The sequence below is a fragment of the Tachypleus tridentatus genome, chromosome 8, assembly GCF_004210375.1.
Source record: "Tachypleus tridentatus isolate NWPU-2018 chromosome 8, ASM421037v1, whole genome shotgun sequence".
Lineage (NCBI taxonomy): Eukaryota > Metazoa > Arthropoda > Merostomata > Xiphosura > Limulidae > Tachypleus > Tachypleus tridentatus.
This window is the reverse complement of record NC_134832.1, coordinates 21,651,056-21,676,452: the sequence shown is the minus strand read 5'-3', so window position 1 is coordinate 21,676,452 and position 25,397 is coordinate 21,651,056. Positions and strand designations below refer to the sequence as shown.

Sequence of the window (25,397 nt, the reverse complement as noted above, 5' to 3'; positions counted from 1 at the left end):
TCTGAAAAAGTGACTAAAATTCTCACCGCTTTCTACAAGGAACTACTAATGCATATTTCTCTAATACAATAAACAAATGATGATTAAAAAGAGTATATTACTTATTTTTAAAGCAGTAATGATTCCTGTCATTTTAATCAAAAATTTACATCTTTTGTCTGTTTCTACAAGTTAAGCGATGACAAACTAACTAGTTTTATTTTTCATCTTTTTTCTAAAGAACAAATGTTCTACTTGATTATGCTAGTTATTTAAAAGATTAAAGATTAACGTTCCTCGTCCTGTAAAGAGCAGAACAAGAAAACTTTAGTCCGTTCTCAGTACGCTTACAGTACGCTAGCCGTCCCAATTTAGCAGTGTAAGACCAGAGAAAGACAGCTAGTCATCACCACCCACTGCAAACTCTTGAGCTATTCTTTCACCAACGAATAGTGGGATTGACCGTCACATTATAACGTTCCCAAGAATGAAAGGGCAAGCATGTTTGGTGTGATTGGAATTCGAACCCGCGACCCTCAGATTACGAGTCGAGCGCCTTAACCACCTGACCCTCCCAAGCCTTTCTTAAGAAAACAAAATATTTCTCACTGTAAACGTAAGAGAAAATAGAATTTCAATTTTACCTTATTTGAGGAATTCAAATTCTCGCAGTTAAGCTTTTATAGAAGGTCAGAACATGGGCCTAACACGGCCACGTGGGTTAAGGCGGTGGTCCATCTAGTCTTACACTGCTAAATTAGGGACGGCTAGCGCAGATAGCCCTCGTGCAGTTTTGTGTGAAATTCAAAACAGGTATATATAAAACAGGTGCGGAACACGTTTTGGAAACGGTGGAATCAAACTAGTTTTATTGTTAGTATTTTTCTATTATCCTTGGCTAGAAGGCAAGAGTTTATATTCCTTAACTTAGTTTCTTTCGTTGGAAAACATTCATGGAAGAGAATTTCGGAGTTTACTTGTAAGTTTGGAAAAATTCTTTAGAGAACAATTTTTCATTGAGGAGAAGGGGAGGAGTCCCTCTTTACCATCTGCCCTTGCTTCTCCCAAACTTGGATTCCATTAAGGCCATCAACAGAAATTGTGCGAAAGGAGCGTCAAACGCTGGTTTGATGAGTTAGTCGAGTTGTTTAATCACATTGATTTCTTGATAATGTTTTGTAAGAGTTGGCGATGAAAGACAGAATAATTTCAAAACCATTATTCCACTCTACTTAAACTCATTCACTTCTACTCTGGCGGAGACGCCAATAGTGTTATCTAGTCCTTATTTCTACCATCCTAACAAAGGTCACCCAGCAGTAAACCGACTGTTCGCTTCTACCAGCAGATTTATTTGCACTGTCAAACAATTTCAAAAATCTACGAAACAAATGTAGGTATGTTTGTTTAATTACACTATGTTTTCTTTTTGTTTAACATTACTCAAATGACGTGTGACTTCTATTTTTGAACTGGTGTTGCTTTATTATTATATTAGATAAGCTCTATACCTTAATTTTCACCATAAAATATTATTTGTTGACAGAAAAAACACACACACACAATAAACAATTAAGAAACGCGGCAATGCAACAAATTTTCTGAGGATTATTTCTTTTGGTTATAGTTTTATTCGATCGTCTAACACCAGGGGGATCCTCAGCGGGAATCATGCTTCGGGTGCTTGTGTGAGATTCGGCCAATGTCGAGCACAGCATGGCTTCAGTGCTTGGCAGATGGAAGAACAACTCTGTGTTAAGTGATTAATGAGCGACATTCTTAAGGCTTAGCTAACTTCAGACAACTAAGGATTGATAATATGCATCAAATAACAAGCTTAAATATGTTTGAAAATTATAAGGCCGCTTCTTACCGTTTTGTTTCGTTTTTGTCAGTTACTTCTACATCCTGTATCTATAAATATTATACAGCTTTAGAAAAGTACCTTTTGTCATAAAATTATTTAAACTTCATTAAACATCTGTGTCACACCTTACACGAGCAGCAAATTCACATGCCTGACAAATGCGGATTCTCTGGAAAGTTGTCAAATTTTTAAATAACTTGTAATTCTGACTTACTCTAAAGCGACGTAACATTGGTAACTATGGTAACAGAAACTCAGTTAACCATTTCAGTATGTCTTTGCATTCCTACGTTAGATACAATCTTTAAGTACGTAGAAATAACTTAGGCGTGTGTGTGTGTTTTTTTTCTTATAATAAAACCACATCGGGCTATCTGCTGAGAGAAATAAATTAGGATGCATAAAGAATTATATATGCGGACTGACACCGCTAGAAACCAAGTTTCAATACCCGTGGTAGACAGAGCACAGATAACCGTTTGTGTAGATTTGTGTTTAATTCCAAAACAATCAAAGCAGCATTTTCCCAAGCACAGTTTCTGCAATTTACATATGCAACAAATGTCTCTCAACAAACATGCTTGCCCTTTCGATCTTGGGGGCATTATAATGTGACGGTCAATCCCACCATTCGTTGGTAAAAGAGTAGCCAAGAGTTGGCGGTGGGTGTTGACGACTAGCTGCCTTCTTTAGTCTTATACTGCTAAATTAGGGACGGCACACATAGATAGCCTTCGTGTAGCTATACGCGAAATTCAAAAACAAACAAACCTAATTATTTGCGTTAATAAGATGTCGAGGAAACTATATTAACATCAATGGTCATCATAAAAAAGTGCGTAAATCATGTTCAGTAGTTTAATATAGGGGAAAATAACCTCATGCACACCTGAAAAGATAAAAATTGAATATTATTCTTATAAAAGATAGAAAAAGTTGGCGATCAACGAATAATTTTTGAAAATTATTTATATATATTCTCTGAGATATCGATTCTTGTAAAAATGCGTATGACATTCTAAATTATAACTTGACGGAAAGGCGAATTCTGAAATTAAATAAAAATTAAAGATCCTCGAACTGACTGACCTGTAACATTAGTTTTGTAATATATTTTCTTTTTATTTTATTAACAACTTAGTCACTTCAGTTACAAACTTGAGTAGATCATTAGTAGTTGTAGCTCAGTCAATATCATATTCTTTCACTTCATAGAAAGAAATATCCTCAATGTATCCACAGTAACTTTTAGGTTTAATTACATTTATTTAAAAAATAACTTACTATTAAACATTGATTAGAAGTATTGTAGTTCCTTTAAAAACAGCAATGTAAAGCGAAATTGTTATATGAAAAAAATACAGAATATTAAAAAATATCATGTAAACGATTTGGACTTGAGTGTTGCCTCGTATTAGTTACTTCTCTGCGGGCAATATGTTTAGTATTTACATATTTCGTCCTCGACAAAAAATGATTTTCTCCATCTTTTCTAAAACAAATTCCACATGGCGAAATTGCCGAGGGATCTAAATCTAATGCTTAGAACAGCATTAGGCTCAGAAATCACAGCCCCAAGCCATCTATGAAAACTACTTTCATCGGGAAAGTGGCCCTGCATGGCCAGATGGTTAAGGCACTCGACTCGTAATCTGAGGGTCGTGGGTTCGAATCCCAGTCACACCAAACATGCTCGCCCGTTCAGCCGTGAGGGCGTTATAATGTTACGGTCAGTCCCACTGTTCGCTGGTAAAAGATAGCTCAAGAGGTGGCGGTGGGTGGTGATGACTAGCTGCCTTCCCTCTAATCTTACACTGCTAAATTAGGGACGGCTAGCGCAGATAGCCCTCGTATAGATTTACGCGAAATTCAATAAACAAACAAAAATCATCGGTAAAGTGAAAATTACGATCAAATAAAATAAAAAGCAAATCAGATGAAGCTGAGCATATCTCGTAGCAATATATACAAAATAAAAAACAAATGTTTGAAGTTAACGAAGGTTTGTAATCCAAAGCTTGCAGCTTCCAATTTCCAATTTACTTCGTAAACAATAGTTTTTTATTGTTTTTGTCGTGAGAAAGATAGCGGAAAACTAGGAAAACAACCTCACTTTACCAATGACTGTGAAGTCTCTCTTCCCTCCATTCAGCTTTTATGCTTAAACATAATTTGGTAAACCGCAAGTATGAAGTTTTGTGAAGAGTTTATCAAGATGTATGGTTTAAGAACTTCTTTGCTGTCCACTAGAAGTTTGTTATACAGTGGAAGTGGGTGTTGGAAAGTAAAACGTCATCAGAATATCAGACTCACCACAACTGACAATGGAGGGAGTTGTTCCAGAATCACACATGATCTGGATCGTCATTCTTATAAAGTTTGAATAACACCCTAAAACAGTGAAGCTAAGAACAAGTTATAGGCTGGAAATTGTATGTACTTCAAGTTGAAATATCTAATAAATAAACAGATAGGAAATGTTTCAAAAATGTACTTGGATTTAAGTGTTTGTACACATACATAAAGAAATGGCTCGCTCTTTCAGCCGTGGTGGCGTTATAATGTAACGGTCATTCCCACTGTTCGTTGCTAAACGAGTTACCCATAAGTTGGCAGTGGGAGGTGATGACTAACTGCCTTTCCTCTATTTTTACACTTCTATTTAGGGACGGCTAGCGCAGAATTTTAAGAAACAAACAATACATAAATAATTGACTTTTACAAGAGAGAGAAAAAGCTGCATTTCAAAAACATGTTGTGTTGTTACTGTTTTTTTTTTTTGTTTTTTTACAGCGAAATCAAGTAAATTTTCATGCACATCAATTCACCATCTAAGAGCTTTCTGGTATTTATATTAATATTACTAAGTCTTATGGTACATAGCGTTCTCCACCAATATTATTAAAAATATCTGTATTAGGTCTAAGTAATACGACCAAAAAGAAAGAAACAAAGATTAGACCAGTTTTGAAACTAAAACCTGATTCCATCAGTGAAGGAAGACATCCAGTTGAAATGTCAGTCTCACCTTTTTTGTGTAATTGTGCGTCTCTTTCTGTATTCTTGCTCATGACACAATAAACTGGATTTAGAATATTATAATTATAAAGATAATTGCAAACTGTTAAATTCACCGATTGGTTATTATAATTTATTATTTTTGGAAATAGAAGAAACATTAAAATTACTGTCTACGCACCCGTTTGCTATGTATTCTCTTTCGTCTGGAAGAACATAGTATAAACTTGAAAAAATTAACAGATAATTGTTTAAAAAGTATTCATTACGCTAGGCGTGCATTTGTGAGTATACGACTACGAAATGCAGCTTTCTGTGTTCATTTATTAAGAACAAAGTTACAAGTTATACAATAAGTTAATCTATGCTCTGCCCACCACGGGTATAGAAGCCAGAATGTTAACATTGTAAGCCTGCAGACTTATCGCTGATCCACTTGTAGTTGTGATATTTTAGAGGAACGAGGTAGATAATGAGAGCAGTAATTGTACACGCATTTTTAATTTGTTTTTGTAGTTGTAAATTTCCTTGGCTAAGGTCAACCACGAAAAACCACTGCAAGTATTTATAGAACAAAATAGCATATCTTGAAAAAAGAAAGAAGAGAAAACAGATGTTTATTTACGGTTGTCTAAGTTCAACATGAACATGTATGAGGGGTATCTTACAAAAAAAACATTTGTTGTATCTATCGAATTAAATTGAACCTTGACAAAACAAAATAAAAACATATTTTCTGTTATGTGAATTAAATAATAAAATGCAACTGACATATCTCAAGGATAGAACGACGCATTTTGGAAATTATATTTTTTGTGTAAGCTCCAAAACACAATTCAGGACTTCTCTTACAAACCATAGAAGGCTTTTGGATTCTGAAAAAAAAAATTGCTTGTAGGGTTTTCTACATTTTTTTTCGTCTCTACCTTCAATATTGTAAGAGTGGCGGAAACGGGTTTATAATGAATGTATCGTTTTTTTTTTATTTAATCAATGATCTCTGTAGTCCATACTGTAAAACTAGTCTTCTCAAACTTTTTAAACTTAATAACAATAAACGTAGTTTTGAATGCCAAGCAATTATGAACATTTGGAACTGTTAAGGAAAGACATTTCCTCAGGGCAATATATGATACGCACACGTATTTTTTACTATTTTAAGATTCTATTTTTTTCACTGCATATCGTTTGACATGAAAATTCAAGAAAACAGTCGTTCAAAATGAGAGTAACTGGAGAAGCTCCAAAGCGATGTTTTAATCAGTAAAAGCTTTCCCTCCCAGTAAACTTGATTTCCTGAAAACATTTGGTGAGCTTTTTATATCTAATCCTTTATACCTTAGTCACATTTTCTTTAACAAATATATAATATTTAGCAACAACGAGTTTTCGTAATTATATTTGCCGCTTTGGTACAGCCCGCCATGCCCAGGTGGTTAGGCGTTTGCCTCGCAATCTATAGGTCGCAGGTTCGAATCCCCATTCCACAAAACATACTCGTCTTTTATGCCGTGAGGGCATTATTTAGTGACGAAAAATCACGCTATTCGCTGGGAAAAGAGTAGCTCAAGAGTTAGCGAGGGACAGTGATGACTAGCTGTCTTACCTCTACTCTTTCACTGCTAAATTAGGGACAACTAGTGTAGTTATCGTTCGTATAGTTTTGCGCAAAATTCACACCTCACCTCACCGTGTTGCACTAAGAACAAGTGCCCAACTTTGTATAAACATTCTTCAAACATCTATGTACACTGAACAAACACTATACTGAAAACAATATGGGGTAAAATATATAATACATGATATATAGTCTTTGATATATAAGTACGTCAGCTTTAGTAAGCTTTATGCATTCGCAAAATTGAACTTTCATATATTATTTTTTGTTTTGCAAGAAACTTACAGAAATTATAAGTTTAAAAAAATTACTGTTAAAAGCTTGATGAGGTAGTAAGATTTCTAATCTTCGGTAGAGAAATGTACTACGGATATCCCTAACAGGATCGCGTTATGAAAGCCTCTCATTCTCGATCTTGCATTAGAACCACACAAGTTAACCTTTTTTAAGGTAATATTACAAATATTTATGCAACAATTGATCATATACATTTCAAACTTTTATGTATGTAATGATATAACATATTGTATTTTACTTTCACCCTAGAATTTCATAGACTAATTACATAGTAAACATTTTTACCTAGTTCTTTCTTAAATATTATATATCTACTTTAAATATTTTGAATTGAATAATATCAATGAAGTCTAAAAGGGATTTTTAATATAAAAATGTTACTTTATTAGATATATAAACATATATACTTAAAGTATTTGTGTTTAGATTTCGTAACGTTATTATTATTGGATGTGATGACATATAATTAAAATGCAGCCCTGTTAGAAATATTCGTGTAAGAGAAATTTCGCGAAGCCTTTCTCGTCCGCACTTTTATAAGTTTTTCATTAATTTAAATTTCTTTTTCACATAATGTGACAAGGAGTAAGATCCATGTTTATTTTAATGCATAAACAAGAAATAAAAACAAGCCATATTTGGTGGACTTCTATCTTAATTCAATAAATTTAATAAGAAAAATTTGAAATGATACTAGAATAATCAGGATGTAAATGGTTCTTGGTATCACAAAACTGAGCTAGCAAACTAGCTAGTATCTTAAATTGCATACATAATCAAGTTCTACTAGCTAGTATCTTAAATTTTATATGTAATTAACTTCTATAATTCCATTTTTGCATTACAATAAAAGGAGATGAAGTTTTTGTACATCATTCTGATTGAAAACAAAAGTACAACTGAAGATCAACTTTCCTCGGGTAATAACTTTAAACACATTACCACGTCTGAAACAAAATTAATTAACACAAAGCCTAGATATATACAAATATATAAAAAGTCTTAAATAACTGTGATAAAGGTTTGGCAACACAAGTATAAATTTAGTTTATTTTCAATCAAACTTTTAAGAAACTAAAGAGCATTAAGGTACTGTTTCACAAAGAACAATTAAAGTGTTACTTTTTGATTCAACATCACTCAAAAGTGACTCATTTAAGACCATGATACATGACTATATGACAACAATAAAAACAAATGTTAAAATATTGTAAATCAAAAGATCATGTGTGAATGACACTACAAAATATAATAATCTAAATATACAAACATGCTTGTATACTTTTTTACTCCTAAACTTTGCCAACCGTCTTATGTTGTTTCATATTTTTCTTTTTGCGCAAAAATAACGGTTAAAATACAAAAATCAACTCCCCTGAATTATTTTTCTACGTCTATCTCTATGTATATAACACACACACATATGTATGTGTATAGATTTGTGTGTTGTTACATGCATCACATAAAGGAATACGATACACATATACTGCATCATTGTATAGTGCGGGCAAAAAGTCTTTGCATCCTCCTCAAATAAAGATATTGCACATGAAAAAAATAATTTATTGCATATTGATACGCTTACATAACTCATAGTGACACAGACTAACAAAAGGTTGATTAGCAAACCAAAATGTCTTCTTCATTGTTCGTGACATAAGATGATAAATGTCCATGTACGATGTGACATTCTTCTTCACATATTAGAGGTGATCTTAGAGAAATTTTCAGTAATGTTTTGTTTCAAAGCATCGACTGTTTCTTATAAACTTCATTAATAAAACAGCAAAAACTAGACTGTTAACACGAGCTTTAACTCAGGTGGGGTTAATTGTAGAACTAACGCAAATGAAACTACGCACAGTTTCAAAACACATACTGTTTACTTTAACATGTTTTCTTAGTTCAACCTTGACTTAAAACTTCGTGACTTACCAGTGAACGTGAGTTGAAATCGTGTTAACACTTTTACCGAAACTCAATATGGTGATTCAAAAGAAATTCCCGGTAACTTGACAATCAATCAAAAAAGAGATGACGTGTAACGTAACTGCTACTATGCCGTACGGGTTGAACAACCCTTTTTCGTTTTTCTAATGAGAGATTATTTTGAGTAAGCGAAAATTACCTGATAATTATCAATGTATTTTTAGAAGAAAATCCAAATGATGGAGGAAAACTTTATTCATATCTCCCTAACTCTTTGTGTAATCTAAAATTGATTTCTCTTTTACTGAGTCAAATACTTTTATAATTATAACCGTCCTCGTTGTTGCTAATATCTGCGTGAAACATTTCGCATCCTCCTACGTTTGAAAGAATGTTATAACTAAAAGAAATTCTGTATTATGCTGTGCAACTTAAAATAAAATTATTACAAAATGTACCCAGATTTGCTAAGCATTTTGCCTTCAAGTGCCTGTCCTTTGTTTGTACATCCACCTGACTGCATATCTGCTTATTTATGTAAGAACAAATACATGTGTTTATACAGAATATGTAAGCTGTGCTTACTTTTATAGAATAATAAAAAATAACAACTAAGAGATGTTGTGAGAGCCTGTTTCCGTCCTAAGTGTACACTTCCGTTATTAACAGACTTAGTGAGTCATACAGACTTCATTACGTTTAACAGGTCCGTATGGGTACAGATGATGTAGTCTGTTTATCCACGCTATTAACTTGATCTTATTCGCAAAACCCGCTTAAGGGTTTCTTTTACCCTGGTAGCAATATTACACAATTATCTTTTTATCATTAAATACTGAAATACTCAATATTCAGCGTGTTTCTTTTTGTAATTTTTTTAAATTTTTGTAACGAAAAATGCATTTAATCAAAAGTTCTGTCGATTATAACATAATTCAAAACTTTCAGAATAAATTATACAAATTATCACCTTCTTGTGAAAAATTTTTTACACACTTTTATATATTAAAATTACAATAATGCCAGCTCAACTGAATGTTTGAATAAGTACTGCTTGGGTTATTGCTTTCTTTGTAGCGCAAAGTTACACAATTTGCTTTCAGCGATCTGTCCAGTGCTGGAAGTCTCAGTGTTATAAGCCCTTAGACTTATTTCTTAGTTACTGGGTAGAGAAATAAAGTGTTTTGCAATTACATGAAACTCTCAGATTCACATGCACAACATAACTTAAGTTAATACACCTCCCTAACTGATCGAAGAGATAGTCCTTTACTTATCTCTATTATTTTAATTGTTCCCCAATGTTACAGCGGTAAGTCTTCGGATTTATAACGCGAAAATCAGGGGTTCGATTCCCCTTGGTGGACACAGCAGATAGCCCGATGTAACTTTGCTATAAGAAACATATACACATTGTTTTAGTTGCTAACCTATAAATATGTCGACGTTTTTATTGACAATAAACAGTTTTACCAATATTTATGAATTACCGGGGTATGTTTCTAATACATCCATATACGTACAGTAAACGGAAAATCCAATCAAGCGATTTATCTAAGTGAAGGTCTGATTAACAAGCTGAACTTACATTATTCCTATATTTTCAAAGATAAAATTTTATCCGCCCACGCAAAAATTCAATTATACATATAGAGATATTTACATCTTACCATACCAGATCAGTGCCAATAATGGGAATCAACTTGTTGCACCTGAGTACAACCTCAATAGATCTATAGTTGTCTTCTCAAGAAATAAGCAGCACCGAAGTTGAGGAAAATTGAAGGGGGAAATAGGAGAGGGCTCAGAGTTCTCACTTGAGTTAGAATACAGGAGGGAAACGATGTTGGGGCTACGTACTGTGGTCGTACAGAGTGTTAAACCAAGTTGGCTACTCTCGATCTGATGTTATTTTGGTAATCCAATCTCCAGGTATCATTTTCAACTGGCGGCCAAGAAGACTAGAACGTTGAATGGCTGCAGACCAATCCCATCAGGAGATACTTGTCACATGTCGACCAAGAGGTTTTCAGCTTATTTTAACACGTGTTTTGATGACTCAAGCTGGTTTTTTTTTTTTTAATAGAGGCCAGATGTAATCTAGAACTCTGAACAATCAAGTGCAACTGCGTCATACACATCATAAGAATCACACACACTTTTCAATAAGGTGACACCGGGTACTCACGAGACATTTACTATTACATACGTGATGTGCGAAACCTACGTGTTATGTCATCTGAAACAATTTCAATCTATACTTATGTGAAGTACTAATGATTTTTTCCCGCACAACATGAAATGCCCGAAACTTGATTCTGGTCAAACCTTTTCAGAGATAACAGAAAAAGCAGTCAAATATCAGAATCAGCGTAGGCTATAGAAATTTAATACCATAAGAACAAATACTAAACCCAATACATGTGTACCTATGTATGTATTTTATGTGATGCATATCATTAAGTTTGTCAGATTATATTCAAAGGAAATTAAATATGTGTAATATGATATCGAACAAACCTCATTAAATTCGTTCTTGTCAGTTTTTCAGATCTTTCCTAGTTTTAATGAGTATGATTCATCCTAAGAAAATTGTTTATATAGAGTATAACACCATAATGTACTTCTCTTATTTTACAGATAGTTATTTAATTGAAATAATAATAATACTTCTTAGAAATACTTTGCAATTCGTTTTAAATCTATATATTTCTTTCTTTTAATGTTGTAGGATATTTAATTAGATAGGCATTTTTTTCAACATTTGCATCTTTAGCTTTATACATTTTCAATCACACATATTTTACGTTATAAGCTCCGAAACTTATCGCTTAATCACTTAGACTAAAATGTAGGAATAAATCTAAAACAATCTAGAAAACTACGGACTAGTTCCTTGCCCCTCACATTGCTTGACTTCCTCTTAAGCTTTGATACTTTTCTTTATTTACTGTTCTGGAGAAACTTCAGTTTTGGCTGTTGTTTTCATATTGTTGTGGCCCGGCATGATTAGATGGTTAAGGCTCTCGACTCGTAATATGAGGGTCACGGGTTCGAATCCCCATCGCACCAAACTTGCTCGTCCTTCCAGTTGTGGGGACATTATAATGTGACGGTCAGTCTTACTATTCGTTGGTAAAAGAGTAGCCCAAGAGTTGGCAGTGGGTGGTGATAAAAAACCGCGTTCCCTCTAGTCTTATACTGCTAAATTATGGACGGGTAGCACAGATAGTCCTCATGTATCTTTCCGCGAAATTCCTAAACAAACATACATATTGTCGTATGATAATGTCATTTGTAGGTAACAAACAGAGGTTCTAGGCACATTGTAAGAACAGTTTGAAATCGGATAAAGAGAGTACAAAGAGCCAACTCATTGTAATGTACTGAGGTTCGTAGTAGGTTATTTGTGGACAAGCTAATGGAAAACTGGTCTATATACTTTAGAAAATTTTATACAAGATCATGGAAGTTCATCTATGCACCAGATAGTGACTGACATCATATAACATGAGTGTTAGGTATTACTAGGCTGAACTTTGAGAAGTCATTGGTGTAATCGATCGACTGGATAGGAATAGACTCTTTGGCCCAGACTTTAAGGTCAAGGAAATATACTTCAGTCCCGCTATTTCACCGCACGGTTCATTAGAACTTTTATCGAAATTAGAGTTAACAGAGACGTCTTTACTCTTAATATTTCATATCCTCACCAAATGGTTATCATTTATGTGTATGGAGAGAGATGAAATGAACGTAAGGCTTAATGCAACCTCTTGGAATATGAACTTATTTATGTGATACATGAGTTATGATGTGTGGGAAGATCAGTATAGTTTTAAATATCTTACTTTATTTCAGTGGGATGAATTAGTTATTCACAATCTACTGACGTGATATTGGACCAAGTTACCTGATCTTTTTTTTCTACTTTAATTGGATTAGAGTTTGTTCTGATGAAAATAATTACAGGTGACTAGCTGCCTTCTCTCTAGTCTTACACTGCTAAATTAAGAACGACTAGCGCAGATAGCCCACGAGTAGCTTTGCGCGAAATTCAAAACAAACAAACAAACAAGTATTGTCCATCACTACATTGACAAGCGTGTTAAGGCGTGCGACTCGTAATCTGAGGGTCGCGGGTTCGCATCCCCGTCGCGCCAAACATGCTCGCCCTCCCAGCCGTGGGGGCGTTATAATGTTACAGTCAATCCCACTATTCGTTAGTAAAAGAATAGCCCAAGAGTTGGCGGTGGGTGTTGGTGACTAGCTGCCTTTCCTCTAGTCTTACACTGCTAAATTAGGGACGGCTAGCACAGATAGCCCTCGAGTAGCTTTGTGCGAAATTCAAAAAAACCAAAACAAACAAACAATTTGTTAAATTATGAACTAAATATGGAACTGTTTTAGGTTTTAGTGAAATTTATAGAACCATGTATTCCAGTTAATAATTTGACGTAAGATGTTACAAAGCAATGTGATTAAACTGGAAAATTTTATGTCAAGTGTAAACTGACTTCAAAATATTAGGTGTTTAGACTTGATGATTCAATCTTATATGTTAATGGAGTTTTTGGAACCTGACTGGTACTCACGTTCAATAGTTTGACAAATGTTAACGATATTTAGAAAACTGAGTATTTAGAAAGGATATTCTCTGTAAACGAGGCGTAGGCATTGAATAGTTTGACACTAGGTAACGAACTTTACAGAATCGAGTAATTATACGAGCTGTTCTGATATTTATATTACTAGATGTTATAAAATCATTCGCTAAAATGAATATTCTAATATCTAATGTTCATATATTTATAGATCCTCCTGTTCGTATTTAATGTTCTGAAAAGCTGCTGTGAAGATTTAAAGAGGAAATGATTTCAAGTGTTCATTGTTTATGGAAGTTTAAATATTAAGCATTATCGTAAAACAGATTTTTTACATAAATAGCAATTTAAAATTCACTATAAACTGTTTTCCATAAGTTAATAAGCATCTTTCGCTAACATTTGCTATATAATTTTAGAATAGTGGTGCCACGCTAAGATGACGAGAACATATTATTTGAATTCGCAAATTCTGTTTGTAAGGCTTATGGACTTGTGTAATGAGTGAAGAACCTATATAAAAATATTTTAAAAATACTTACCTAAAATACTCATAACATATGCAAAACACTTATACAACATTGTAAAAACGTTTACCTTGGAACTAATGCTAATTTTCATAGCGATGACTGGAGTATCATATATACAGAATTTGTGGTTCAAAGGTAAAAGCATTTTTGAGATATTATAGCAACAAACATAGCACATATAAACACAAGTAATTACATTTATAACCTCGCTGATATTTAATCATAAAAGTATTCCAAATCGACATTATTTTTCAACCAAATGAACAACAGAGCTGAAAATTAAATATATTATTTTAAAAACATCATTTATTCAGTTCATTTACATCTTTAGGTATGTAAATATATTATTTTAAAAACATCATTTATGCAGTTCATTTACATCTTTAGGTATGTAAATATATTATTTTAAAAACATCATTTATGCAGTTCATTTACATCTTTAGGTATGTAAATATATTATTTTAAAAACATCATTTATTCAGTTCATTTACATCTTTAGGTATGTAAATATATTATTTTAAAAACATCATTTATTCAGTTCATTTACATCTTTAGGTATGCCTCGCGGAAAAAGAAAAGCTTCAAATTGAAAGTGGTCAGTTTAGGATCTCATTAAATGAGCTTTATTCTCATTTACCAAAGAAACATTTAACGACAGCATACAGCCCCTCTTTTGAATGCCAGTAATACATTCAATAAAACATTATAACATCCAACTAAAATAAAACCCGCTAATTTATAAAACGAAATGTATATAAAAGACTACATGAAATTTTGGGCCATTGCTCTTTACAACAATTAATTTGCATTATAATTTCGCCAACATACCTATCTGTTGCATAGTTAATCAATCAAGAAACGTTAGTTCAGATCCTCCGTTCTTTTCTGCAGGGTTTTTACTTAATTTATCATCTTGATTCTGCATCTCTATTTTTTCTCTCTTCTAGGCTCTATTCATCTTACTGTCATTATTCTTTAGAATTTTTCTGTACTTCTAGTCACATTTCTGAAGGAGCTAGTGTTTCTCTCTGTGTCTTTACAGCTGCCTTTCTTACGTTTGTGTTACTTGAACCTCGCTCAGTTAACGACACAGGCCTTGCCAATATCTTCTGCACAGAAATCTAAGCCGGGCATATCTGGTATCTCATTAGTTTACTGAGGTAGTAGGGTTGTCTGTGTTTGACTTCAAGAAGCACCAAGATCAAATTACCCAGTTTCAGGGAAATCTATGGAACCTGAACTTTCCATCTCTTCATAACTCCTTCACTATACTGAATACTGTCCCACCAACACGCTACGAGAATCCAGAGCTATAGGCCTTGTAATAAAAACCTTATCGGACAGATTTCGAGCACTTGCTGGCTCGTATTACCGCTTCTTTTATAGGATCTATTTTCTGTGGAGTGGTTGCTCGTTGCTTGTATACCTAGTTAGCTGAGTCTTGCACTTTGAAGGCTCATGGGAGGGGTTGGATTGCACCTTTTAGAGTCGGTCTGCACTACTTGTAATATGAGAGGGGTGCTGTACTAGAGGACACCTCTCTGGGTGCCAGCTCGGCTTCAAACAAATATACCCGACACCAAGAAGCTTGTGCTCACATATGACGTGGAGATGGCGTGGTTGATCAAGTACTCTAGTGTTCGGTTTACAGAAAACCTTTTATAATTTCTAGGAAAGATTTATCAGTTATGTCACTCCATATGGTATCCTTCTACTATTATCGTATAAAACAGTATTTAAAAACGACTGTGCACAACTTGTCATAAAACTGTTTGAAACAATACAGTGTATAAAGGAAAAAAGGGCGGGGGCGCAGGAAAAACTGTCTAGTATTCCGCCAGTTGCAGGCGATAAGAAAGACAGCCACGTGATGAAACTGAACTTTTATAGTTCTAAATATATAACTCACAGAAAATTGTAAAAATGAAGACATTTAAATTTTAATGATTAGCAACTGCAGAAAACACATAAATCGATTACATCAAGCGAAAGTTTAACCGATGTCTCATTGAGAGTCAAAACCTATTGTATGGAATTACTGAATATAGCAAAAACTAATTTTTGTCATTGAGATAAGAATATTGAAAGGTTATACAGGTTATAATCACTGGACAGTAATAAATAAAATGGAAAAAAAAATATTATTATAAACGTGTAGAAAATAGTCTATGGTGAATAATGGTTAAGTTTCAAGTAAGTATACAACGCTAAAATCAGGGGTTAGATTCTTCACGGTGGGCTCAGCAGATAGCCCGATGTGGCTTTGTTATAAGAAAAACACACACACAAACACTCTCAAGTTAGTATGGAAACATTTCATGGAAAACTTTAAAGTTTATAAAAGATAAAATATGAAAAAAAAAAGTTTTACAAAGAAATTAATAAATTATCTTCATTGGCGAAACAATAATGATAATCAAAATGAAATACAGGAAAACAAATACGACAACAATATTTCTTGATGGAAATGTGAACTAAAAATTTACGATGTAAAAATTCATTTTAATACACTTGTCCTATAACTTCGTATTAAGGTTATTAATAATACAAAAATATATATTTTGTATTATTTAATACAAAAACATATATTTTGTCATTAAATTTCAACTTTTTTCTCTTACCTTTTCCAGTTATTTCAGAATGTCTACGATTATGTTTAACGTATAATTCTTCGTAAATGTAATAAGTACCAAAATTAAATACAACTCTTATCTGATACTTAGTTATGTACGATATTACAAGCTATGGCGCACAACTGCTTCTAGTGGCAAATTACTAGAACTAGAACTTAATCGGCCAGTGTAGATTAACTTTAAACGTACACCTTTGTCTTTTATAAGTTTGAGGCTATTAACTTTTACAACTTGATTTATTTCTTAGGTTAAGGTGGTATAATCCGAAATGTGAAATATTTTTTGGTATTGGATAACGTATCTATATTATGACAAGCTAAAAAATGGATTTTCTAAACATATCAGTTTGCATTTGCCAAGTTAAGGTATGATAATAAACGATGTTATTCATATGCCTTTAGGTGTGGGAAACAGTGTGGTGTAGACTTTATGCAAAACAACTTGGTATTCTTTCATAAACGAAAAAGTCTTTAAAGGTCTCCACGACAAGGTGAACAACAACTCCAGTACTAAACAGAGATGAAAGCTAAAGAGTTTTAAATAATTTCAATATGAGAGAGTACAAGAAAAGGTTGTTTGAAAATCTAAGTATACACGAAATTAAGTCAGATAGCATTTATCATACCTTATCTATAGGGTTTAATGAGCTGGTAACTACAATTTTTGGTTTTTCATGGTAAAAATGCTTTAATTCAATAAGATTTATCATCTGTTTAAATTACAAATGTCCTCCGCTGGTACAGTAGTAAGTATACGGATTTACAACGATAATATCAGGGGTTTGATTCCCCTCGGTAGACTCAGCAGGTATCTCGCTGTGGCTTTGCTATAAGAAAACACACACACACATAAATTATCATTCATTTTGACTCAGGTAAAACTTACTTCTTATGTATACAAAATATGTTTCTTAAGAAAGTGTTCGCCCCAAAAACTGACCTACAATAAAAATTTTATCTTTCTTTCTACAGTAATCTAACCACCAACGTGCAATGTAACCGAAGAATTTATTACTTTTAACTTGCGACGCAAATCTGTTTTCTTAGTAAGTTTATACATAGTTTTCCTTTTTTATCGATAGCAACAATTTTTTCTAGCCAGAGATTAACATTCAAGTGTCAATTTAGACTAATATTTCTGCACATGATTTGTAATTTAACAAGTAAATAATTGCTAACTGCGGATTCCTGGTTCACGACCTGTTGTGCAGAACTTCGCATGACAATTAGCAACCGTAAGTGCATTACAAGAGTGATGGTCAAATCCCAGTATTTAATTAGAATAGCCCAAGAACTCATGATAAGTTATTCATTAGTTGCCTTTTCTCAAGTTTATCAGTCTGAAATTAGGAACAGCTAGCGCATAGAATATTTGTGTAGCAATACCCGAAATAAATAAACTTCTCTGAAGTGTAGGAATGATAACGTGTTTCAAGTTATGTTAACAGTCAGTCCCCTTTGTCCATACTTGTTTATAAGTTTCTTATACACCTCCCTACTAAATTGTCCTCTTTGTTCGTCGCTTTCACTTCGATATAACCTTAATGTTTCACTAGTGTTGTTACCAGAAGCAAAGATATTCGCATCAGGCGTGGCACTTATTTTATTAGTTTCAGTGGTTAGCGGGATGGCTTGCGTGTGCGTCCTTTGCAGGCACTGAAAAAGCAATAAGGGAAAAAAATTGAAATAGTTGTCAAACTCAATAATTGGAAGAATAAATAAGATTTTAAAGAGTTCCTCTAGGAAATACTGAAGAACCCATAAAAATTTAATGATGATCAGAGGTCGGAGAGTTGGAAAACATTCTTTATGAACGAAAACAAACGATTAGCAAGATTGTTCGTTAATCAGTAAAACCGATTTCATTTAACATAGTTTTTATCTCAATAGCAACCTTTCACACAAGGTAAAAATATATCTGTAATAAACTTATGGGCCCGGCATGGCCAGATGGTTAAGGCACTGGACTCATAATCTGAGGTTCGCGGGTTCGAATCTCCGTTGCATCTGTCCTTACAGTCGTGGGGGCGTTATAATGTGACGGCTAATCCACTATCCGTTAGTAAAAGAGTAGCCCAAGAGTTGGCGGTGAGTGGTGATGACTAGCTGCCTTCCCTCTAATCTCACACTGCAAAATTAGGAACAGCTAGTGCAGATAGCCCTCGTGTAGCTTTGTGTAAAATTCAAACACAAAACAAACAATAGATTTATGTTATTCATATCTTCAGACTGTACGAAAGTTGAAATGTGTGTTTAATATTAGAAAAACACATTTGTAATTATACACAAGCACGAAAGTAAGAAAAGCAACATGTTATATTTTCTTACATAGTCACAGGTAACCACTGCTGTTCTTGTTGGTTGGTGCCGACGTCAGTGGTGTGGTGTGTGAATATGATGTATTTACTTAGTTTAGCAGAAAGCTGAATACACATATGCATCTTTTCACCAATATTTATAGTAGCGATAAATAAAATCAACACATTATAATTAAAATTATATATATATTTCAGGACGAAAATACGAGAAACATGGATGAAAAAGGTTTGTCTTTTGCTCTGAAGTTCAAGATGTTGTCACTTTCCATACAACTTCTGTGAGATGTTTACTTTTACCAAAAGATTCATCTTAATACGAATACAAGTAAAACGTAGTTAATTAAGATACTTTATTCAGATTTCACAAGGAAGTTTTGAACAGTGAATGTGTCACAGGAACAAATGTGTAGTTCCCTAAAAATGAACCTTTTTTACTTCTTTGCTTTTCCTCAATATCGGTTTCTCACCCCACACAGTGTATCTGCTAAAACGTATTCTTAACGTACCACTTTAAATTATATCTCTCTCTTTTAGGATATGCATATCTTTTATTATTATACTCTCGATTATACCAATATAACTCCACGGTTGGTTTATTTAAAACTACACGACTAATACAAAATTTATGTAATCACATTAGATTTTTCTTACGGTCAACAACTAGGGGTTATCAAGCTATGAAAATAAACTCAGTAACTTTTCATACAAACTTAACTAAATACTTCAAGTTAACTTCCGCAGTTACTTTCTGTTTCTTGTTTTAAATAATCTGCCATAAAGTATAATGTAAATCTAACAAAACATCAGTTTCTTTCAATGAGGTAATTATAAACACAAAGATCGAAAACAATAGCCAAAAGAATTGATTGGTTAATTTTTCATAGAGTTTTAACCTGTTCTAACGAAAATCTTGGCTCCGCGTGAAGTGCGTGCGGAGGTCGAGGTCTAGGAGGAACAGTTCAGTGGATTCTGCCATGAAGTCTGTATCTCTCCGCCCCTCGGCAACCAAGCTGATCGCAGAAGTAATAGCAGAAGAAAAGATCATGGAAATGCCACGTGAGGAAGGCGGAGAACTCTTCCATGCGTGTTTTGACACGATTAACGTGTTGTGCAGGTGTGAGCCCCACCAGGGGTGATGGAGAACTTGGACGTTGCTTCATGACAACATCAAATTCACGGGTTTGCTTTAACGAGAAATACGTCGCTTACCCTCGTGAAGGTGTTCTATTCATCAAGATAGCACTTAAAAGTTTGGGCGTTTAACCACTTTAAATTTATGCATCTCGCGTAAAATATCAATGCCCTGCTTTAACATCGAACAATAAATTATTACCCTTTCCATAATTACGAGTAAATCCACTAGTATCAAGAACTTTTCAATGAGTATTTATCTAGGTATAATATATTCTTCTTTGCTTTCACTCATGGTTTCTTAGAATCATGTTGTTTTAATTTACAAAACAAAGAGTACTGACCCATCTCATTATTTCTTTAGAAGTGCTATCTGAAGGTAAAGATTTATCAATAAAAGACAGTAACACAACCAATCTTTAAAGCATTAGCGTGAGAAATAAGTGTTTATTCTTAAGCGCAAACATACAGAATGGGCAAAATGCGCTGTGCCTATCACGAGTATCGAAACCTGGTTTTTAGCGTTATTGAGATCCATGCATGATGTGTCGCTATTAACCCTCTTTTATAGTATATAGTTTCACTTTCTTTCAACGTATAGTAACAAATCATAATATAATGGAACTCTTGCTTATATGATATTGGAAAAACCTTTTTATTACGTGATGTGCAAACCCTAGCTTCGCGAACTTTCTATCTTGTGTGCATGCAGATTTGTAATGGGGTCACGATTTTCTGTTTCGCCTCCGTTTCTCATCACGGAGAACTTTATTCTTCTTCATACTCAGGGTGCAGATATGACGTCATTAATATATCATACGAGGATCTGATGCACTTGTCACTATCAATACAAATTTAATAGTACTGTCTGTTATATGCCTATGTAAATACTTCGCAGGGTGTGAAGGTATTTTCATCAAAATTGTTATGGAAGTTCATTAGGTCTATGTGGAAATACATACAAATTTTCAATTTTACATTTTGCGGGTTTTGTGATTGTTTTTATAATTTTTTAATCACTACTTCGCCACTCTAGAAATCGTCACCAAATTTGGCATGATGGTTTGTTTGATCAATGAGGAGATAAATACAAATTTATTTTTTCACATTTTGAGTTTTGGTGTTTTTATGGGCGTTTTGGGTTTGTCTTTTTTCAAATTGTACACAAAGGAAAGAAATTTTCATGTCCTATGATAACTTTTTATTTATCATGAATTTACATAACTTCCATCCAGGGTACAGGTACCCCACCTAGTTCCAATATTCAAGATTTCTTAGATAGAGACAAAAATGGTTGAACTTGCTTTGAACAGAACATGATTTACTGTAACAGTTGCTACCTCTAAAATATTGAATCACACTTAGTTTGTTGTTTAATACCTGAATTTTCTTTATACTAGCGAAAAATAAAAAAAAACGTACTTCAAAGTGGAGAGTAAAATTTGCTCCTTAATGTTAGACAAGAAGATAATAAAAACTTTAATATTATAGGAACTTGCTTTAAAAAATAGTAGCTAAATCCACCGTTTGTTGAACGGTCCCTGGAGTGGCACGAGGCTGAAGGATCAGTTGTATTTCAAACAGTGACATTTTCATCGTTGTAATCATATCGTGTAACATGCGTTAAGATTAAAGATGTATTGTTCAATAAATCAAGTACAATTTTGAGTTATGGAGTTATAACACAAAGTCTAAGTGATAAAGTAAACGATATTCAATCTGATGAATTTAGTATATAGAACAATATCGCTATGATAAAATAATTGATTTATAAGTCGATCACGTTACGAAGAAACAATATTACGTAAAGACAAAAATATTGCGAATCGTCGATTCTTCCCGTGAACCTTTTCTTAACTGTTATTTTAAACCGTATTGAATTATGAGCTGCTCGTAATTATTTATGAGTGTTTGTGTTTGTATCTCATTTTTCGCAGTTTCAAAAAATCCATATTCGTTTTTGTGTGTGTGTCCAAAATATATGCGCCAATGATTATCTGGGTCCAAACTACCTTATAAAAAGTTTCTTTCTTTATGGTACATAGACAGTATCAAGATTTGTCTAGCTCGTAACTCAAACTACAACAGAGGAATTTTAGTTTATATATTAAACCTAAGTTCGTACAAATTTGCTCATATAGATCATGTATCCACGAGTGATCTTTTCTAGTGAGCAGCAACTCGCGCCAGTTATTTTCTATTTTAATCGAATAGTGCGATTTGACCGTTACTTTTATGATACATCCACGGCCCCAAAGTGAAAAGCGTAATTTTCCAGAACGGATGCAAACAATGGACTCACGGATCCACAGTACATCCATGCCCAGCCATAGTCAATAAATAAAATGTTCTTACTTTAAATACTGTGTGGAAGTTTCAGTTTATTTGCTGTTAAGCCCCAAGCAGCACAAAACTTCATACATACCTGTGATCTGCTCATCACCTGTATCTAAACGAGATTTTTAACGTTATAAATCCTCACGTTCACCGCTGAGCCATCACTGGGCTGTTTGAAAGTAGATACAACATTTATTTCATCTTGGGTTTCACGAAGTTATCATTTATGTTCTATTTCTGTGCTGCTCACAGTGTATTAAATGTTACCATGTAAAAAAAATGAAGTTTATCCTCAATATTCAGTATCTAGTTTTGAAAATCTTTCACAGCACACGCCATCCAGTTTACTGTACATACATTAATTATCACGCCTTGTTGCTAACCGGAATTTATGAATCGTCAAAAAACTTAGATTGACCGAATAATCACTGGCAAGAGCAATTTGAATATGGCCACAAAGTCTATTTTTATGTTTTATGAAATCTAGTTAGGCAGTCCTCACAAAAACTCCTAAAGGAAGTACTGTTAACGTGCATATTTATTTGTGAACGCAATGAAAGTGTACCAAAAAATATGGGACAATTGTTTTATTAACTTCTATTCCGTTTAAAACATCCAGAGCAATTACAATTCAAAAGCATTACATTTGACCAACATACTTTTCACAGGTAAACCAACCACAATCATACAAATAATTCACTGCTGTTGAAATCACATTGGTAATCATTTGACCAACTGTGATATTTTACGGAAGTCACTAACTTTAGAAACTGAAATTTGTTCTGATGAATTTCAGGCTGTAAGCAACCTAAAGGATTCAGATTTGTTATTACTCTTAAATACCTATTATATAAAGAATATTATTAGAGTACTAGTAAGATACTGCTGAGTTATGAGAATATGTAAGTGTAATAAGCAAGAAAGTTGAGTAATATGAAATTAGCAAATCAATATTTAAGTACTATGTTTAATGAAACGTTATAAGTATAACGCAAATGTTATTGGAGCATTTCGAAATAATACACAGCATTAAACAAGTAGTTTGAGTAATTAGAAGTTATGAAGGCAATTCGCAAGTAATTTGAGTAATTCGAAATTAATAAAGTAACATACAAGGATTATTTGTGGTCAGCAGTTATAAAAGTGATATGCAAGTAATGTGAGTGGCTAATAAACAAATCTGAGTGAGTAATTAGTGGTTAACCTCTGTTAATAAAATGTATTATAAAATATACGTGTTGAAATCAATGAACTTTTTTATACAGTTAATGTTACAAAACAGTATAAAAGTTAAAACAGATAAACTGTGTTGGAAGGGAATTAAACATAGCTATTTATAGAATTGCAAGATCAAGAGTAGCCACATGAATTTTCAATCATGCCATTTTCTTCATATTATATCGATGCAAAGGTTTATGTGATGTTCTGAAATATTATAAACGAGAAAAATGAACTATTTTATGTTTTTGAAAGACTCTAACATTTTGCTATAGTAAGTTTGCCAACAGAAATGGATGTATTCTCGCATATCTGTATCAGCCTTCACAAGACGAAACAAAACATGAATATAGTGAAGAACATAATCCTTAGTCCAATAAACTTACATACTGTCCATGAATCTGGAATTGCTCAATGTTTTTTATATTATTATTAATATTAATATCTAACAAGTTCAAAACACGTTTAGTGAAGTCTTTCTTTGGCCAAATTTCAGTTATAACTTAAACTTAGACACACTGTTAGAATAGTACAATTTATAAAACGTTTACTCCTACTGTCTTGAACCAGTTTTTTTAAACCACTAATTTCCCTGAATCAAAGATGTATTTGGTTGTTTGACGTGTTAGTATTACATTCAGATCGTTCGCGTACTTCCCCAGAAACCCTTGGAATCTAGCCAATCTTGATTCGTGTCACAGACTCCTTCTGTCAAAAAAGTCAACTGAGTTTAACTTTCCGAAAATCTTGTCCTCTATGTCTTTTTTTTTTCTTTAAAGTGTATCTAAACAGTGTGCAAGTATATTAATGGGAAACATATATTTTAATTGTTTTATTTCACATAGGTTTCGAGATATACACTTCTGTAAGTCGTTTCTTTCTCCTGTTCTGCAATTTTGAACTAAGAAGACTTCTAAAGAGATTGGAACAAGGGCTTCTACTTTCTAAGCCCTTCCACGATTAGCAACTGTAGGTGTGATTCACTTGAGTAAAAATCATTCTACATATAAACTTATACCTCAATCTAGTATTTTTATATATATCGCTTTTACTGTTTTGTACATTAATACGTTTGTTTGTTATTTTTCCAAATGAATAACACAGATTGTTACAAGTCAACCTCTAATTATGTTCCCATTCTTTTGTTTGGTGGTGACCGACAACCTCGGGAATATTTTATTGTAAAACTTAATCTATTATGTATTGTTTTAACGTATATTGAGACTTACTTAATTATTTGTTTGCTTGTTTTGAATTTCGCACAAAGCTACACGAGGGCTTTCTGCATTAGCCGTCCCTAATTTAGCAGTGTAAGACTAGAGGGGAGGCAAATAGTCATCACCACCCATCGCCAACTCTTCGGCTACCCTTTTACCAACGAATAATAGAATTGACCGTAAAATTATAACGCCCCCACGGCTGCAAGGTTAAGCATGTTTGGTGTGACGGAGATTCGAACCCGTGACCCTCAGATTACGAGTCCAGTGCCTTAACCACCTGGCCATGCCGGGCCTCGAGACGTACTTAAATCAGAAAATGACATAATATTATCAATTTTTAAAAATAAAGAAGTAGCAGTTAATGCAGTGAAACGTGATGTTCCTTCATATTCTTCTTGAGAAGACGACACTTTCACAATAATTAATTCATAAAAACATTGTGATACCTAATGATTTCAGATTGTTTATATTTTAACTTCTCCTACATCTCTTACGTAATATATATGTTTATTACAGTACTGGTGTCGTTTATGAGAACCAACGAATCTAATGTGAAACATAAATTAGTAAGGTAATCTTGATAACATGGACATCCTGCTAGAAGTATATCAAAAGAAGTTGCCTTCCTAAAGTTATAAAGCCAGAGAAACTTTCTTTACACAGTACAGTTCAATTAAGAAAGCAAAACAATTTTTCTTT

The 25,397-nt window shown here is 33.4% G+C and overlaps 1 protein-coding gene across 7 annotated transcripts in view; it reads right to left on the bottom strand.

The window, feature by feature from the left end:
* The window catches only part of LOC143258648 (uncharacterized), a 91,103-nt gene that overhangs the window by 37,383 nt on the left and 28,323 nt on the right, over positions 1-25,397 (bottom strand). Inside the window, exon 1 of one of the 7 annotated variants that reach the window (XM_076517917.1) lies at positions 14,671-15,381. The exons of 5 other annotated variants lie outside the window; for them this stretch is intronic. The gene's annotated coding sequence lies outside the window, so the exon portion shown is untranslated. Of the gene's footprint in view, positions 1-10,383; positions 10,674-14,670; positions 15,382-25,397 lie in introns of those variants that run through there. One more of the 7 variants, XM_076517914.1, reaches the window with a different exon arrangement.